The following is a 17,578-nucleotide window of genomic DNA, read 5'->3' as shown; positions in this document are numbered from 1 at the left end:
TAATTATAAGGACTGAAATTGGAAGCTCCTGCCCAGGGTATGCTTACTGGGAGCTATTGAGACATTTATTAATCACCAATTTAACAAAGTGTGGAAGCCAGAAGGCCTCCCAGGCAAAATCTACAGGCTCTCATTTCCTGTAGGCAGAGAGCAGAAAAGGCTGAGGATCCAAATTACTTAATTATGAAGAGTGGAAGAGAAGATAGAATTCTCAACTTTGCAAGTCCGTCACTCCAAGATAAGACCCTGGTTGTGACCTGGGTGGTGTGGTTCTGGGGAACATATCATTGGTACACTATACCAATGATCTCATGAATGAAGTATTTTTCAATTATAGCAAATTATAGACCAGCTGAGTAAAAAGAGTCAACTAAGTTAAACAGTGAGAGATAAACCACCTGTAGTGCTCAACAAATCTGTGAAGTTTTTAGGAGTGGAGCATGCTGGGATTCTAACTTAAAGGAAAAAATTATTATATCATGACTTCTCGTCACTAAAATGGAAGCACAAAGACCATGAGGCCTCTTCAGATTCTGTGAGCAACATTTACTTCACTTTGGAATACTGTTCTTACTCATTCAAGAGTGTCAGGAAATATCTGAGTGGGACCTAGAACAGAAAAGACCACTAAACAGGATGCAGTACAAGCAATCTTGTCATGTAGGCAATATAATCCCAGAGGCCTCATGGTATCAGAGATCAAAGTGGTAAAGAAGATGCTATGTGAACGTTATGGCAATCCCAGTAGGTGAATTAAAACACATAGCTTAAAATGCATCCTTCGTATGTCTGCAACATGGATTCACAGTAGTGAAATTACTAGATCAATGTGCATGAGCTTTTATAGTTTTCAATAGTTACTATGAAATATTTAGTAATACAAAAAGATATAAAGTATAACAAAATCCTAAACCCAACCTTAAAAGCTTCCTGAATAACTCTCCAAGTGCATCCCCTTTAAACCTGAGAGAGGAAACCAATCCTATATAGGCCCTGAGCATTTCCACTTCCTTCTTCTTATTTCAGCTAATCACTTTAAAGAACACTTGTTACAGTTCACCCAGCATTTCTTTTTTTATTGAGGCATAATTGGCATATAACATTATATTAGTTTGAAGTATACAACATAGTGATTTGATATTTATATATTGTGAAATAATCATCACACTAAGTCTAGTTGACACTCATCACCATATATAGTTACAATTTTTTCTTATGATGAGAACTTTTATGATTTTAAAATTTACTCCCCTATTCAACATTTCTAAATGTTTTGCATTGGGTTCAAAGGAATCAAGAAAGCGTTTCTGGGTGGCTCAGTTGTTGGTTGGAGTGTCATCCCATTCACCAAAATGTTGTGGGTTCAATTCCTGGTCAGGGAACATACCTAGGTTGCGGGTTCAATCCCCGGAAGGGATGCATAAAGGAGGCATCAGATCAATGTTTCTCTCTCAGATTGATCTCTTTCTCCTTTTTTTCTCTCTCTAAAAATTAGTAAAAACATATCCTTGGGTGAGGGTTAAAAAAAAGCGGGGAGAGGAGCGGGGTCAGGAGAGAAAGGCAAAAGAATTGGAAGAGATTAAAACACCAAAGGAAACAAGTGTGGGTAAGAGGACTAAAAAGCATAGAAGGAGGAAGAGAGTGTGTGTAGGGACTAGTATTGCAAATATGGACATAGATTTTTAACACATTTATTTATATAACTAGTGGCCCAGTGCATGAAATTCATGCATGGGGGGGTGAGGGGGAGGGGAGGAGTGTCCCTCAGCCCAGCCTGCACCCTCTCCAATATGGGACCCCCTTGGGGGATAACCGGCAGTCGGACATCCCTCTCACAATCCAGAACTGCTGGCTCCTAACCGCTCACCTGCATGCATGATTGCCCTAACTGCTTCTGCCTGCCAGCCTGATTGTCCCTAACTGCTCCCCTGCTGGCTTGATTGCCCCTAACCACCTCTGCCTCAGCCCCACACCTGGGACCCAGGATTCCCTCCTCCAGCCAGCCACAGGCACCCAGGATACGGGCTTCCCTCCCTCTGGTCAGCCATAGGCACCCAGGACCCAGGCTGGCTTTGCCCGGGCCAGCTGCAGCCACAGGGGATGGTAGGAAGGTGGCTTTGCCTGGGCTGAAGCCACAAGCCCTGGCACCCGGGACAACAGGGTAGGCAGCTTCTTCATCTCCCAGGCCACAGCCAGCCGCAGGTGCTGGTGCCTGGAACTGCGGAGTGGGTGGCTTCTCTGTCTACCAGGCTGTAGCCAGCTGCAGGTCTGGTACCTGGACTGCAGGCAGGCGGCTTCTCTGTCTTCCCTGGGATGCAGTGTGGGTGGCTTCTCCGGCTGGCTGTGGCCTGGGATCACGGGGCAGGTGGCTTCTTCATCTCCTGGACCACAGCCAGCCTCAGGCGCTGGCGCCCAACTTCTCTGTCTCCCCCGACTTCTCCAACTTCCACAGGCCAGGAGCAGCTGGGGTCAGGGCTGCGCCATCTTTGTCAGGTTAATTTGCATAATCACTCCTGATTGGATGGTGGGTGTCAAAGAGGTACGGTCAATTTGCATCTTTCTCTTTTATTAGTGTAGATTTTCTCTATTCTATTGGTTTCACCTTTGTTCATAGGTAAATGTAAACATAAAAGTGGCTTATAGGCAGTATTTCTAAGGAAAAAAATATTAAAAGATAGCCTTCTAAAGTATTTTTAAATTATAACAAATAAATACTACTTTCTTTTGTTTGTGCTTGACCATAAAAACACTACTTATGTTATAGAGAATGTTTAAATCACTCTAACTCCTGAGGGCTACAGAGCAGTTTTCTTTCTTTAAAAAAATAAAAGATGTTAACCTTTAGCTTTAAAAGTATATCATTGTTGTTTAGCTTTGCAACTGCTCTGATAAATAAAGTGAAGACTGTTTAGGTTTTTTTCCCGTGAACTGCCTATTCAAACCCTTTTCATGTTTCATCCAGTGATCAAAGAGGAGAAGAATGTATGTTTCTAACATATGAGAGCAGATGTTAAAATGGCTCTTAAGAAAAATGGGCATTTTTTGTTAGATTTATGGGGAAAGATTTGTTTCTGCTCCCACAAATATATTTTATTGAGAAGAGCTGTGAAGAAAGGCTCATCCCAGTTGCCTCTGCTCACCTAGATGTGCTTGTTTCACAAAGTAAGTGTGTGTATATTAGCAAAATAAGTTGTCTCTAAAAATAAGCCTCATTTCTTCATACATTTCATAAAAGGCAACAGAAATATCTTCCCTTCAGGCAGGGGTAAGAAATCTAACTTCTAATGTGGGGTGGCACATAGATACAGGGATATTTTGCCTCATTGCCTGCATTATTGAGTTTTAAGCCATATGTTCCTGGTTTCAGTTCATAATATTTACACCAGGGCTGAAATGACAAAATTTGAGCACATTGTGTCCTATTCAGACTTCATCCATAACACATTTTTATTTCATAACATATTCATCACACTAAGTCATATGATTTAAGGAAACCCTTTTTTTAAATCCGGACAGAAATACCATTCAGAGCTAAGATCACAGAAACAATATTTCCTTTTCTATTTGTGTAAAACTGAATTAAAATGATAGTATCAAGAATAGAAGCAACATTTATGTATTAATATATTTTTGTCTTTCCTAAAGTGTAGGATTTGAATACATCTCCTATTCTGGGTACTGGCATCAGAATTATTTCCTCTCCTACACATTTCCATATCCCACACACATCCTCCAGCCCTCATGTTCCACTTAATTGAAAGGCAGAGTACATGCATACCAAATGACATGCTTATGTCAGTGTGCTCCTCCACTACCTACTTCAGAAACTCAGATGCCCTGACAGCAGTTTGGCAAGGGTCTCCTCCATTCATCCACTGCAATATGGTGGGTAAGCAATTGCCATGTCTCAGATTTCAAAAATGGAATTATCTTTTGAATTAACAAGTAGCATCACCTCCAACACCACTAATTTTTTACCCATCACCTAAATTGAAAACATTTAAAGAGCTAAATCTATAGATAAATTTTGTCAGCAACAACACGAAATCTACGATTTCAATCTTTTCCCTACTCTTTTAAAAACCTGAATTTATTTCAAGCATAGTCTAATTTGATTTTGTAATATCATTAAAGGCTGTATATGAAATCACACTGGCCTCTCTGAGAAGCTCAAAATGAACTAATAATGTTCCCAAGTCATAGAGTTTTAGGTTGGAGATGGAAATGACCTTACAAGTTTTGAAAATCAGGTTCCAAAAGAAGACTTTATTGTCAGGCTAGTTATTAGCTGAAATGAACTCAAATCTAAGACTCCTGATTCTTATTCCAGCACTCTTTCCCTTCCACAGCATCACCTTTTTTAAGTCTTCACCTGAGGATGTTTTTCCATTGATTTTTAGAGAGAGTGGGAGAGAGGGGGAAAGGCAGAGAGAAATATCGATGTGAGAGAAACACATCGATTGGTTGCCTCCTGCATGAGCCCAGACCAGGGCCCAGGCCAGGGAGAAGCCTGCAACCCAGGCATGTGCCCTTGACCGGAATCAAACCTGGGACCCTTTAGTCTGCAGACCGAAGCTCTATCCACTGAGCCAAACCAGCTAGGGCCATAGCATGGCCTTTTTCAAGACCATCTAGAAGGCAAACCACAAAAAATGTGAATAATTCTGCCTGTTAATTGTTTTTGAGCCAATATTAATAAGACTAGAAGCCTGATGCATGAAGATTCGTACTAGAATGGGCTTTCCTTTCCCTGGCTGCTGGCACCGCCTTTCCACTCCAGCCCAGCCCCTTTCCACTCAGGCCCCGGAGCTGCCTCTTTCCGCTCCAGCCCCACCTTCCCACACTGCCCAGAGGCCCTGAGGGGCCGGGGGTGGGGCAGAACACCTGCGTTGTCACCATGGCAACCACACAAGTGTCCCACCCCAGTCACTCAGCACCTGTGTATGCAAATTAACCGCCATCTTTGTTGGGTTAGTTTGCATATAGCTCCTGATTGGCTGGTGGTGTAGCGGAGGTATGGTCAATTTACATGTTTGTCTGTTATTAAGATAGGTTTTTTAAATCTAGTTAAGTTTTAATAAGTTATCATACTTATTAGCTATTAACTTAAAATAATATTCTGTGTCATATTTCGAGCTGTCATACACCAGTCTTCTGAACAAGAAATTCTCATCATTACTCTAGTATTTGGAAGTAGATGACAGTAATAAAAATGTAAAAGAAAACAGGGAAACTATGAAAATAAAAGATTAAGAGTTGAGAGTAATTGGAAATACCATATGGTAGTATTATTCATTAAAACCATAACTTTTCAGGCCTAATGAAATCTGCATTCTCATTCTGGTTCTCCTATTTACTAGTTTCACCAACTTTAATGAAATTACTCAAAATCTCTGAACCTTAGTTTCCTCATCTCTTCTTGGTGTCAATGATAGTACCTACTTCATAGAATTATGAGTACTAAGTGATAAAAAGTATACCATACTTATAGTACCTGGGATTTAATCAGTACTCAAGAAAAGTTGGTCAAATCAAAATATCTCTATAGGGGATTTTTTTTAAAGTTATTACAGGGACTATAAACAATCCCATCACCCATGTGGATCCCCCACAATAGCCAAAGGAGCTTTATAGGGAGTCTTTATCAGTCACCCACCCCAGAAGTCATCATCTCTGAGTGAATCACCTCTCTGCTTGGTTCAATGGAGAAGAACCTTGGAAAAAGTGCTCAATTTGGTTAAGCTTATTTACTGATTCATCCTTAAACAGTTGTGCTTACATGAAATGTGCATGAAAACGCACACAGAGGGGATGAGCATATGAGAGCACATGCACACACACACACACACACACACACACACACACACACACACACACACACAGTGTCACCCTTTTTAAGGATAATGGGGAAAATTTAGATGTCCCTAAAAAACACAGAAGTGCTCTTTAAGTTGGGGAATTTACTTTCAGATTTGGGGAGAAAGATTAATTTCCAAAGTATGTTTTGCTTTCACAAATATTTGCTTTTCCCAGGCTTACAACTAACAAAACAATAAAGTCATGCGGGACAGCAGAAAGAAGATGATTTAAATTAAACATTTAAAATGGACTCTAAACTCTAGAATGGCAGAGAAAAACTATTGTCACTGCTGTATCTATCCCCTACACCCAGTGCAGTGACAGGCACATATGTCACTATGAAACACTTTAGTAAATGAACATTGAGGGATAAATCCCATGTGAATCTCAATATATATTTATTTTGAGCCAGAAAAATACTATCAACTCCACTTCCCTGAGCCAATATTAAAAATTCTCCTATGTCTCACTTCACTTAGCCTAATTCTCTCCAGGTCTTTCCATATTGTCACAAATGGCAAGATGTCCTTTATTAAGGCTGAATAAATAATCTGTTGTGTATATATTTAATATAAATAATATATTACACATATAAACTATATTGTATATATAATAAATATATTCACATTTTATTTATTTACCTATAGAAAGACTCAAGTTGCTTTCATATTTTGGCTATTGTGAATAATGCTGCAATGAACAGGACAGTGCAAATACCTCTTCCAGATACCATTTCATTTCCTTTGGAAATATATCCAGAAGTAATAGCTTCCAAACCAGAGTTTTGTTTTGTTTTGCTCCGTGCTTGCCAACTTGTGGAACCATAACTGATAGACTGCTGTTTGTTAAATGGTAAGTCAGACCACATTCCTCCTTTACGCATTATCCTGCAGCGATTCTCCATTTCCCTTGGGGGTAATGGGGGCCCATTGTCTTAAGATTCTACATATCTGACCCCATGACCTCTCTGACTTCACCAATTTTAACTTTCACTCACTCTACGTCCATTACACTAGCCTATTCACTGTCCCCCAAATATGCCAGACATATGAGAACCTTGCAGATTTTGCATTTGGCTGTTCTCACTTCACCAAATGCTCCTCCCCAGTCACCCATATGGCTAAGCCCTCCAACTCACTCAGTCTTTGCTTACAAACTCTTTCTCAGGGTTCCCTGCTCTGCTCACTCTACTTAAAATTATAGCAGTCATCTCTAAGCATTATTGTTTGCCCTATTATGCTATATTTTTACCATATTAATTTTTAATTTGCTTATTTATTTATTTACTCTATTTCCACACTTGAAAATAAGTTCAATGAAGGCAGAGTTTTTGTCTGTTTTATTCACTATTGAGCCCCATCACTTTGCACACAATGGACTCAACAAATATTTTTTAAGTGATTGAATGAAAGTAAAATATAGATGAATCTTAAAAACCAATATTATACTCAAAAAAAGTCAAAATAGTACCTACAATGTGATTTAAATATCAGAAATACAAAATTTAAAAATATTTATAGAAATATTTATGATAGTACTTGTTTTAAAAGAAATGCTTTTTATCTAAAAGTGACTAAGAATATAATTGGAGGCTTCAAATTACTGTTTCTTAACTTAAGCCTGGTTGTGAGGACATAGTTAGTAGTTTCATTATTCTTTAAATCATACATAAACATAATATATTATTTTTCTGCACATATAAAATTTTTCATAATAACAATTAACAACAAAACAAATTATATTTTTGTACACTTGAGTTTGGGGAAAATTCATACATATTTACTATTTTTTAATATAAACAAACACTGCTTTCATAACCTCATTTGATCCTCAAAAACTTCTAATTTCCACTGTATAGGTAAAGAAGCAGGGACTCAGATGTAAAATAACTTCTCAAGTCATAAGACAAATCACTGGGAGAGTCGAGAGTAAGACTTGGGTCTTGTGATTCAGAGATTTGGACTGAAAAGTACAGTGTTATTAACACTGAGTTCACATAGGAACTTTGAGAATGTTCAGAGCAATTTGACATTAATTTATATCATTACCTAAGTATGCTGTTCTTATTCTCCTGCATAAAATGCTGGCCCCCACATTATGTTGGCCTGAAGTTAAATTCAAGCTTGTGGCCTTGGTATTAAAGAGCCTCCATGCTCTGCTACAACCTTCCCCTCATCTACCACATTCTACTCCAGTTATGCTGGAGTATTTCCCAAGCATGATATGCCCTTTAATATTACATTTCCTTTGTTATGATTGTATCCTTATCTTAAGATATCACCAACCTCTATTGCTTATTGGACATTTGCCTCTCCCTCAAAAACAGCTAAAACATCCCCCACCTCCATATAAGCCATCTGCAAAATCCCCTTTGGAATTAATTACTACCATCTTGGTGCAACTATTATAGAGTATTTAGACTTTTATTAAATTAGAATTTATTTAAAATATTAGAAGTTACTTGAGAAAATAAAGTCTATCACATGTGTATTTTATCCACAACTGAACAGCAAACAATGTTATAGTACACTAGAGGGCCAGTGCATGAAATCCACACACTAGGGCAGTCCTCAGCCCAGCCTGTGCCCGCTCGCAGTCTGGGAGCCATCCTTAGCACTGCTGTGGAGGTAGAAGAGGCTCCCGCCACCACTGCTGTACCTGCCAGCTGTGAGCCCAGTTTCTGGCTGAGCGGCGCTCCCCCTGTGGGAGCACACTGACCACCAGGGGGCAGCTCCCGTGTTAAGTGGTCAGCACGTGTCATAGCAACTGGTCATTCTGCCATTCAGTCGATTTGCATATTAGCCTTTTATTATATAGGATTCTTTCAATAGCTACTGAATTGAATCTAGTAATGCACTCAAAGAAATGGCAAATAAATACTTAATGGGTTCCATAGTCATGTAATTTTCTTAATTAGTTTCCCTTAAATTCTTCAAGTTTAATTTAAAAGGATAATCTACTGATACCGTTTTTCCATATGAAGTTATAATCATGTAAATAGCATGTCACTCAATTTTGTCATAATCATTATTATTACTATTATTGATAATGGTGGCAGTTAAGAGTTTATTTCTGAGGATAAGAAATCCAAACAAGGGTATTTTCTAATGTTAAAAAATCAACATCTCATTTACTTGTTGATGTAGATTGGCACAGATGACAGTGTTGGGACCAACCAGTACTCCTAATTTAATTCTTCATTTGTTATATAGTATTCCAGGTGTACTGCCGTTTCTGAGACAGCCCAGAGGTTGTGAATCAAATTCGATAATCCCATTCTTTGCATGTACAGGCACGTTTCTGTAACAGAGTGAGAGTCAGCGTAAATGAATCTATTGATCCTTTTCAGAATTCAACTACAAACCAATTTAGAATCAGATATATTAGATGTCAAGTGCAGCGGTTGTAGCAAGATCAGGGACATAATTAAGAACACTGTTGAGTATTAGGAGGAAAATGAGAGGGTATTTTTCCTGTAAAACAGTAAGAAACGCTAGTTGAATACCAATAATTGGGATGCCTATGAAAGTACAAGTCACATTAATATTTAAGTCACTTAATGGTTTTTAAATTCTGCCTATTGGGCACTGAGACTGTCTGACAGGTTACATAATAAAGTACTCCCAAGGAAACCTTCCTTAAAAACTTTTTATTTAGAGATGGTACACACACGCTCTTCCATAATATATTACACTGGTTTTTCACTGCCTTTCTAAATAAAATCTCATGTTAAACATTTCCTCTGGGAGAACCTACAAAGTACAAGAAAACAACATCCTGCTAAATTGATATTTATGAAACCAACTCATTAGGCGGGAAAGGTAGTTGTTTATATGACCAAATAAAACACAAATGACATAGCCTTCCTTCTTTGCTCACACTCTCTCAGCAGTCAGCTTGGCATACAGAAATAGATGTCTTCAATTACTTGCATCTTGGCCATTCACTATTTTAGCTTATCCCAGTGGACTATAAACTACCAAACATTTCAAAACACAGAATTCAACTATTATTTGAATATTTGTGCTTTTACTTACCAATTGGTCTCTATTTTTTTCTAAATGTATATAATACCCTTCCTAGGCAGATTGCACTAACATTTGTTAACCTAACATCTACCATACAAATCCCTTCATTCCATGTTCCCTCCAATTTCCTACTTTCCCTTGTTAGCCAACCCTCAGGAAAAAGCAGTCTACGCTTGCCGTTTCTTCTATTTTCTCACTTCTATTCCCTTCTTACCTCTCCCTTAAAATTGCTTTGACGATGGTCGCCCTTCATTGGACTGTCCAGAGAACACTTTACAATCTTAGCTATATTAACACACACACTGTTGACCCCTCACTCTTAAAATCTCCATTCACTTGGCTTCCATATCGCTAATCTTCAGCTCTTTCTTATTCAAGGTCAATTATTGCTTTTTTTCATAGACTCTTCCTCAGATGTTCACCAATAGAAAATTGCTTTATAATACTTCCAGGAACATCCTTAAAGGAAGGAAGAGGACTTGCTCATCTTCACCCCTCCCACTAGATAGAATGCAGTTGTGATATCTGGAGGTCAAGGAGCTGTGTTGGTCCTCAACACATGGACCAACCCTGAGGTTGGTCCATGTGTTGAGGATAGAGGAGTAATAAGATAGGAGTCATTAATAATAATGTAGCTGCTCTACCAGCCTTGCTGACCCAGGAGACTGTCCCTCCAGGGCGTAGCTAATTCTCAAAAATAATAAACAACTTGGCTACTAAAAACCATTTCATATGCAAACCAACCAAATTGAGCCCACATCCCAAATCACCATCTTAACTAATTCTCACACACCATGCCAATATTTCTCCTGCCCCAAATCAAACCAGGGCCAGGTACCAAACAATTAAGGACATCTCCTCTGCCCCAAAGCTCACCAGAATTATTCTTTATAGGCAATACTACCCAGGGATCCAAGCCCTGCCTTTCCTTCCCCATAGAAACCCCAATGAACCTGTGACCTAATCTTTCCCCTTGCTCCTCTGCCTTCTGACCAACTCTGGTGACGCCCCCATGTGGCCCTGCAGGGCATCCATGCCTTTCATTTCTAGTGGAACTATAAGTAACAATAATCTTTTTATCCAATGACATTGACCTCTCCATATTGTCATTCAATCACCTTTATAAATTAAGAGCCAGACACAAATCAATCCTAGCACCTTTTATCTCTTAACTTTATCGATATAAGAAAGCTATACTTCTATCTTGCTTAAATTACTGTTATTTTCAGTCAAATATTTACTGTCAAATACTTACATTTACACCCAAATATTCTAATACATACATATATCAGTGGTATATTCCCTTATAATATAGCATGTTTTAATCTTGCTCATATTCTGTCTCCCTGAAACCTGTTCTTACTCCTTTCTTCTTCAGATAATATTACCATGATATAACCATAGTCATTCAAACCAGAAACCCAAGTATCATACTAGAATCCTTTTCTACCTTCAGGCCTCACATTCAACTAATATCCATGGTTTTTACATTTTGCCCACTCCCTAAAGATTTTTTGCTGTAGCTTTACCTTCCTTTAAATATCAACTATCCCTGTTTGCACTTCTGTCCGGTACTAATATGTAGCGTTTAAAATAATGTACATATTACCTATTATGAGCTTTATGCTTCATCTTATGGTTCTGCCTTTATAACTTTATCTTTTTATACTGTGTTCCCTCCTGACCTCCAGGCAGAATGCTTTCCTTTCCGTCTCTTGAAGATATTGATTTTGTTCCCATCTCAGAGCCTTTACACTGTCTGTTCTCTCTGTTTGAAGGACCAACCCTTTCTCCAAGCCCTTCACATTAACATCATGGTCAGGACAGGAAGGATACTTTCAAGGGCTTCAACTATCATATTTTGTTTACTCCAATAGACAGAATAAATAAAAGCACAAGATCAGAGTATGAAAGCCAAATAAGTGGAAAAATGAGAAAAGAGGGAGGGGTCAATAGTGTCTAATGTAGCAGAAAGGGCCCTTTCTATTATAAATGGTCATTATTCCATAGACAGACATATACAAGTCAGAAGTTCCTGCCAATTGCTAATTGTATCTATCCCAATTATACTTTCAAGATATAATGAGAAAATAATTTAAATGGGCCCAAAGACCAGTAGGATATGCTTTGAAATGAACTTGGACCAAAACTGCAGTCTACCTGGGGGTGCATAATATTGTTTTAGGTCCCCTAGAATCAATGTCAGTTCAGACTCCAATTCTGTTTACTTACCACAAAGTTAATCTGGTGAACAGCATCATGTCTCTTTTAAGGAAAGATCAAATAAGCATTTACTTTAAATATTTCTAATGGCATTGCAGAATTCTTGAAGAGATCCTCAGCTCACCTATCATCAATGGGCTCAGGGTCTGTGAACTTAGATCTGAAATTGAATGAAAGATCACAATTTTCCATTGCAATTGTTGACACCAAATTTCTACTTGTCAGCTTTATATTTTTAATTATACAAAAAGAGAAACACCCTAGTTATCTCTATTGTTTAATTGCGCGATAAGTAGAGTTTTAGTTTGGGTCGATGAAATGTTTTGGAGATGGGCAGTATGGTTGCACTACAATCTCAATGGTACAGAACTTTATACTTGAACATAATTAAAACAGTAAATTTTGTATCATGTATATTTTACTACAATAAAAAGAAGCAATTCAGAATTATAATCTTGATAATTATCATTGCCCCAATCCAGTTATGTATAATAACTATGTGTTAGCAAGTGGACTTTTCTTGACCTCACAGAGCATAATTGTAATAACTGCTTTAAAATATTGTCTGATACAACGTTGGGTCATCTAGTGGTTGGTGTGTCTATGTGTGTGTGGTGTGTGTGTGTGTGTGTGTGTGTGTCCTGCTTTTCCCCTGGGAATTGGTCATATTTTCCTGATTTTTTGCATTTTGAGTAATTTTGGATTGTATTCTAGACATTATGAACATTATGCTGCAGAGGTGATAGGTCCTGTTATAATCCTCTGGAGAATGTTGATGTTTCTGTTCTAGAAGGCATTCAACCAGGTTAGGTTCATAACTTAAGGTCTGTTTACCTTCTGTAAGGCAGTTCAAATATATATTCAGCTTTTTAGACCTTTGTTACATTTATTTGAGTCTGTCCTATGCATGTGTTAGAAGACTTGTTCAGGTGATAAAATTTCAGTTAAGCTCCCACGGCTTTGGCTATAGTTCAATGGCTGTGTCCCATGTAAACATAGTTCAGGAATTAGACTGACACTAGTTCAGGAACATGGAATTTATATTCATTTTAGTTGCAAGTGCCATTGTACATGTACATCTCCATGATGGGTCCTGCCCATGAGGAAAACTGAGAGGAAAAAGGAAATAGTATCTCTTCCCCTACCCCGCCCCCTCCCACTTCAAGCATTTGACTTCCCCAAGTCATAGTCCCCCTCCAAAATCTATGCTTTACATTATTTTTCAGAGTCTTCATGTTGCTGTTTATTACTTTGTTCTGTATTTCTAAGTGTTATCAGCAGGTGGGTCTGGCTGAAGTAAATTTACACCATCTGTAAGAACTAGAGGCTCCTCCCACCTTTCTGTTTGTTTTTTTGTTTGAGGATATGTCAACAAGGCCCCCGCCAGGAAATAAGAACCACTTTGGTTTTTTTCAAACACAAGGACTTTAAATATAAATAGATTGCTTTCACAGGTGATAGAAGGTCTGAGAGGCTTAAAAGGATATCTCAAATCAACACAGAAATAGATCAACTGCCAACAAGCCCTAGTGTTTGAAAGACAAAGAGATGTTATCAGAGCCCATATGTCAGGGATCTCTGGTAGGAGCTAGAACATCAGCAAATTCACTGCTGGGACTATGGTGGGAGTTGCTCAAGTAGGCTTGGAGCTTCAGAGGAGATCATTAAGAGTCAGAGATATATAAGAGGCAGAGTGATTTGCAGTGGGAAACCCTGGCTTCTCCCATCCTTCCGGCCTTCCAATATTCCACTAGTATCTCCCATTGACCAAAACTTCTTGGAGTGAAAGAGAGTCAGAGAAATGTATTTTCTTAACATAGAGAAAACCAGGGGATGGTAGAAAAATAGATTTGAATCAAACAAGCTTTTGCTGGCATACTGAAGTATTCTAAATTAAATATCAGACATCTATCACTTTTTTAAAAATCTTAACCTAGGGAGATTTTTTTCCATTGAATTTTAGATAGCATGGAAAGGAGGTGTAGGGGGAAGAAGAGAAACATAAACATGAGAGAGACACATTGATTGGTTGCCTATAATCTACAACTGAGGTATGTGCTCTTTTTTATTTTTAATATATTTTTTATTGATTTCAGAAAGGAAGAGAGAGGGAGGGAGAGATAGGAACATCAATGATGAGAGAAAATCACTGATCAGCTGCCTCTTGCATGTCCCACACTGGGGATTCAGCCTGCAACCCAGGCATGTGCCCTTGACTGGAATCGAACCTGGCTGTAGGTCGACGCTTCATCCACTGAACCAAACCGGCCAGGGCCAAGGTATGTGCTCTTGACCAGGAATTGAACTGGAGACTCTTTGGTCCATGAGCCAACACTCAAAACACTGAGCCAAACTAGCCAGGGCTCAGATAGCTATCATTTTGCCTATAAATACTACACTTGAAAATTTTAAGGTGCATTTAAAAGTCAAAACCTAAATGAAACAACAAATAGTATCAAATGTCTAAAAGCTGGATATTTGTCAGAAATGCAGAAATGGCTCTCATTTGAAATTATTACTTCTCAAGATATAATTCATGTCATATAAGTCCAATTGTTAATATGAGAGAATAAAGAGCTAGCCATTGTTCTGCGGATGTCTTGATCTCCAGTAGAGATTAAAAGGCACAAATCAGAGCCAGGAACTAGGGGTCAAAGTAAAGGAAACCTAGACTTTGACACAGTAACATACTGAGTAAAATGAACACAAACAGCCTCTTCCTAATTGGAACTCAGAAAAGTCTTGAAAATCTAGGAGATGCAGTTCACAGGGAAATGAGTTCATACTTCTCAACATAATACCAATTTCTGGCAGTGATTTTTTTCAACCCATAGATCTTACATAACAAAACATTATAGGAGAGCTGTCAATATGTACCCTCTAACATATTTCAGATCTTTCTCTCTCAAGTAGAATATGCCTTGAATTCTTAGGAAAAAAATTCAAAATGAAATGTCTAATAAAAGCATTCTAGTCACTTTCTTTTGAAGTTATGCTCAACCTAAAATATTTTTGTGGTTCTGTTTTCATAAGATATTAAAATTCCACTATTTATATTTTCTAATTATTTCTAATACAGCCAATTTACAACCAAAGCCATTTGTAAAAATTCGTTTTTGTACAGGTAACTTCAACCAGGTTTTAATTATAATGAAAATGGAAGATTTCATGGACATTTCTCTTTTCATTCTCTTTGTGTTCTCTTCATATCCTTGAATTTAAGTGTCATACATCAGCCTATAGGTGGGATCCTAAGTTAGCACCTAGTATCTTTGAGCTAAGAGCCAAATAGTTTAATTCATTCACCCATCTATTTTTATATAAAGTAAAACACAGGAGTGAACCACTATAATTTGCTAGGAAGGAGGCTGAGAATGAGACTGGACTCATTTAAAAGTAGTTTAATACATAATATGTTTCTCTTGAGATGGAATTAGTCAGTGTAATTTTTAGACCAGTTAACTGCTGCATAATTAAAGCTTCCAAATATGCCAGTTGTTCTCAAACTCCCCCAGTCCCAGCAGCAGTGACTAAGCTTTCCATGTGAGACAATTCATCCTATCAGCAGTGGGTGAGGAGTATCTAAGTTTCTACTTAAAGAATATATTTTCCCTCAGACACCAAAAAAAATAAATAAAAACAGTTATAATGACCAAACTGAAAACAATACACCCATCTCTTCTCACATTTTCTGTGGCACAGATACACCTGAGTAACTATAAATACTGTAGAAAGCACTCAGTGCTGACATCTTAACATTCCCAGGAAAATACGTGAACTTGCTTTAGTGCCTTCACAGAAACAGTACAGCCAACCTGGTGCTTTGCACAGGTGTAATTTGTCAGCTTTATCACACATGGAAAACAGTATTGTCTACTGAAAAATGTTCTCTTTGGATGTAAAACTAACCCCCTAAAAAATATTGTGTTAATAGCAGCTGAGAGAAGTTGCGGGAAGGTCAATAGTTAACTGCAGTTGCTCCAATGTATTTTCCCCAAACACACTGGGGAGGGAAGGAAAGAGGAAGAAAAAGTTGAGGAGGAGGAGCTGCAAGAGATATGGAAGGAAGGGAGTGAGGAGAGAATTTAAATCATGTATTCTTTTTCCTCAGAATATTAGTTCTATTGTATTCTGGTAAGTCCTATGGGTAGTTACATTACCTAGATTTTGCTTGGATCTCATGTAAAAAATGCACAAGACTTTGCAACAGAATGTGTTTATAAAGGAATCACCAAGTATACTTTTTACATTGATTATTGTAGTCAAGCATAACAATATAAAAGAATCAGTGTCTAATCTTCCCCAGATCCGTTACAATTTAAAGTCTTTAAGCATCAGTAAAATTTGATATGCTCCTACTTGATTGATGGAACTTTAGGTTTATCTTTTTTCCTTGTCACTTTTTATAGAAATTTCACATATCTTGGACTAATACAAAAGACTCCACCTAGAAGGCAAATCAAACCAAAAACATGTGAAACCAAGCTATAGAACCATGGTTACATGGTTTGAGTCATGCACAAAATATTTGAATAGCCACTTGACTAAAAAAGATATATTTATGGCCAGTCAAGATATTTAAAATATACTCATATAATTAGTCATCAGGGAAATAAAATTAAGACTGTAGTAATATACCACTTCACAGTCAGTAGAATGACTAGAATCAAAACAACTGACCATACCCAGGACTGATAGGATATGGAGCAGTTGGGGCTTTCACACACTGATAGTAGTAATACAGAATTGTATAAACACTGAGGAAAAAATAGTTTGGCCATTTCACATAAGTGAAACATCTACACTAATATAAGAGAAAGATGCAAATTGACCGTACCTCCGCGACGACCACCAGCCAATCAGGAGTATGCAAATTAACCCAACAAAATGGCGGGCTAATTTGCATATGCAGGCATGGAGCAAAGACTGAAGGCTCTGCCCGAGCAAATACTGAAGACTGAAGACTGAAGACTGAAGGCTCCGCTGCAGCCAGAGCCAAGCCTGAAGGCTGAAGAGTTGGCTCTGCTGCGGCCCGGGTCCTGGGTGCCAGAGGAAAACTGGTGCCGGCAGCCAGGGGAAGGAAGGCCTATTGCACAAATATTCGTGCAATGGGCCTCTAGTGTCTTATAAATTGAAATATTCTTATAAAATGAAACGCAGCAACTCTACTCCTTGATCTTTTGATCTTTACCAAGAGAAGAAAATACATGCTTACAAAAAAAAATAAAAATAAAAAAATTATATATGCATTTCATTGGAAATAATATTGGGAAGATAGAAAGCATCAGGAAAAGATGAAACATGGGATGGATTGACTCCATAAGAAAAGCCACAGGCATGAATCTACAAGAGCTGAGCAGGGCTGTTGATGACAGGACATCATGGACATCCCCCATTCACAGGGTAACCCGGAGTTGGAGCCAACTGGCCAGCACATAACACACATATTCATAAAAGGGAATACTATT

Source organism: Cnephaeus nilssonii (assembly GCF_951640355.1).
Source record: "Cnephaeus nilssonii genome assembly, chromosome: 11".
Taxonomy (NCBI): Eukaryota; Metazoa; Chordata; class Mammalia; order Chiroptera; family Vespertilionidae; genus Cnephaeus; species Cnephaeus nilssonii.
The sequence above is the reverse complement of the archived record's forward strand: the minus strand, read 5'-3'. Positions refer to the sequence as shown.